At 45.7% G+C, this 3,311-nt stretch overlaps 1 pseudogene; it reads right to left on the minus strand.

Moving 5' to 3' along the window:
* LOC119279679 overlaps positions 1-2,764 on the minus strand; it is a 5,328-nt pseudogene extending 2,564 nt beyond the window's left edge.
* Positions 2,765-3,311: the final 547 nt, after the last annotated feature.

The following is a 3,311-nucleotide window of genomic DNA, read 5'->3' on the forward strand; positions in this document are numbered from 1 at the left end:
TAATTATAGTTAGTTGAAAGGAGACTTAAGCAATACTGGTCACAACTAACTAAAAGGAAACATGAACTACATTAAGCGGCAGAATCTTCTGTATAAAAATAAGAGAATAAAATATAATTTCCTGGAAAATAGACCCTCTTAAACAAGAATATACTATTTCCAAACCAAAATACAAATGACTTGCAAAAGAGAAATATTTACTAACTCTTTCTCATGAGGGATCCTTTGACCTCCTTAAGAACAGAGAAACTTAACAAATCTAGCTCTATGTGTGCCTTTTCTTCATCATGTACAAATACAAACAATAAATCTAGAGGTAAAATGTATGCAATAGTTAGTTTAAGATTTTTTTTTGAAAGACCCGGCAAAATGCTATCATTTCATTGATTTAGCTGACGAGAGCGATGTGTTGTTGATCAAGTGATCAAATGGATGCAAGGAAATTACAGCGAGCCATGGGAAAGACTGTTCCCGGCTTGAGGTGACAGAAGTGCGATTCCTCACATCATGTCCCCGAAGGGGTGCTCTATGCATTTGGCACCAGTCATCCTCCATTGTTCCATGCCCCGCCGGTAGGCCTCGGTGATATGTAGCTCATTGCCCTTCTTCCCTCGGAACACACATGAGTTTCTCTCCAACCAGAGGTGCCACAGTTAGTTTTATGATCTTACAACCCCAAAAGCATATGATTTTATCACCTCCAAGTTTCAACATTACATTGAGCCTAAGACAGGTGTTTTGATTTCGCACAGTTGTAGATCAAAGGTCAAAAGCATGACTGAAAATCGAGAACATGTGATGAGTTCAGACCGACAGGAACATTAAGGTGGACAACTGACATGCCCGGTTAACAGAAAATTATGAGAGCAGGCTACCATCACAAGAAATATATAAATGTGTGTATTCTTCAGGTTCTCAACATATAACAGCGAAAATGTACATAATGACATTTGAATGGAAGGTTCTTTTGCTATGCCCGTTCAATGTCTTTCTATGTCCTGCTCTTCCAGTTCCTTTTCTCCTATCAAAGCATCTACTTTACCAATCTATCAAAAAAAAATAGTAGCTTCCATACAGATAGGGCCTGGATCAGTGACGCGATGAGAGAGGAGGTACTCATCAAGCTTGATATCGATCTAGAACCACCTTGATACTTAACTGGTGGCGGTAGGCTATGAGAACACGGCATGCGCTCTGGCTCACTACTGAAGTTGTTCTACATACATCAATGTTTCGTACACAAGAATCAAAATATGACACATTATTCAGAATGTGCAGGCAACATGATACTAATTTATTCATGCACTTATCATAAGCACAACAGGTGTGTTTAAATTTGAAAATAAAGTAATCATTATTGGTATACGCATATGCAGACTTTTCATGCACAAACTGAATCCTACAAGCACCTGCAATCATGAATCAAACCTGCACATGTGAAATACCTGTATATTGGTGAAGGTTGAAAATTTTCCATTTTGGTAGCCATCTGCAATCATGCATCAACTCTCCAAATCATATCATGATCGAAAATTTCCCACTTTGGAAGTCTGCACATCAGTATAAAAAACATCAATTGAGGGTTGGGACATCGCTAATATGATTTACTTTTTACAATGCATGTTCACCCATAAGATGTCAAAGTTGCAAATCTTACCTCTTTTAATCTTCTTTCAACATCTGAGATATATTGGAACAAAGTACCTGACTGTTTTATGTTTGTCTCCGCTTACTTCAGTTAACTGCATGTTGTCTTCACTCTTCAGTCTGACTCACGGTTAACTACGTGTTGTCTTTAGTCTGGCTCATGTTTGTGACAAACACATGTAGTTCCAAACAAATCAAGCAGAATTAAATACCAAGACCTAAAATTAGGGATCAACAAGCACACGTGAGGCTCCAGTTGTGTCCGAAGAAGTAGCGGAGTGAGGACCCTGCTTGCTGCTCCACCTTGAAATGGTAGTCCATGGACATCTCTTGCGTCCTCATCAGCAGACACTCAGACTCGTTTGCGTTCACTACATACAGTTATATCAGGAGTTTGTACAATTAGCAACCACCCTTCGAGGGATGCATATGCAATCGGACAGGAGCTGAACGTACTGAACTCCTAACATGCCTACACGAGCGCGAGGCCTGGGTTGCGGATGAGGAGCGGCACGGTGTCAGCAAGGAACACACCTTGTCGAAGATGGCAACGAAGTCGCAGCGGCGGGCATAGGCGCAACACACCTTGTCCTGCCGGGGCCTCGTACTTCTACGCCGCTCCTGGCCCATCATTCACACTCCTCCCTCACGAGCTGCTGTATGCATGCAGATGCACCGTTTATAAACTTGAAGACTTGAAACCGCACCTACCTTGGCGACCGGTCGGCGGAGTCGTCGAAGGACCTGCACAATTAATCGGTCAGCTGACGTCGTGAGCCTGTAGGCTGCCCCTATCCATAGCTGATACACCTTTTTTTTCATGGACGCCATGACATGAGATCAGCTAGCTCAACTCTCTGACTCTCTCAATACTTGAGGTCGTTCGGTCAATCGTCTTTACCCTAAACAACCTATGTTAAGTAAGCAACCATGCGTGTGTACATACCTCTCATTCACGCATCGGGATCTAAACGAACACCATGGGGCAGCAGGTCGCGGAGCCGACAGCCTCTTTGTCTCCAAGAAGAATAGCCGGCCGCCGCCGCCGGCGGCTCTTCTCATCTGCGGCGCTAACCGTCCCGAGAAAGACCATCTGGGCGAGCACCATAACCGACATGGCGACATGGCCATGCATAACATCGCTGTGCCTCGCGGCATGGAGAGGGCGCTCCACGCCCGGAGCAGCAGCTGCAGGGCGGCGACCACCGATGGCGACCAGTCGACCGCCGTGATGGGGACGCGGGGGATGGAGCCGAAGATTTGTACTGAAGATGGTGGCGGTCATGAGAGGCGGTGGATGACGAGAGTCACGTGAAGATGGGATGAGGGAGGTGGACGGGCGGTGGCTGATGGGATGGAACCGTGGAAGAGGAAATTGCTATGCTATGTAGACTCCCTACGATCGGGTGGGTTGGGAGTGGAGAGGGGAGATCGTGGGGGCATCACAAGGGGATCGGGAGCGAGGGGTTGGGAGAAGAAGGGGGAGGGGTCGTGGCTAATATTTTTTTCACGGAGAAATTGTGTGAGGGAGCCAGGGAGATCGAGCGGGGGAGCGAAGGAGGTCGAACCATCACGACGTTCGATTCTCCTTTAATAATAGAGATAGCAAAGGTGGGTGCCAGAAATCTGCCCGCCGTTCCTCTGCCCAAACATGACCATCTGAT

Source organism: Triticum dicoccoides, chromosome 3B, assembly GCF_002162155.2.
Source record: "Triticum dicoccoides isolate Atlit2015 ecotype Zavitan chromosome 3B, WEW_v2.0, whole genome shotgun sequence".
Taxonomy (NCBI): domain Eukaryota; kingdom Viridiplantae; phylum Streptophyta; class Magnoliopsida; order Poales; family Poaceae; genus Triticum; species Triticum dicoccoides.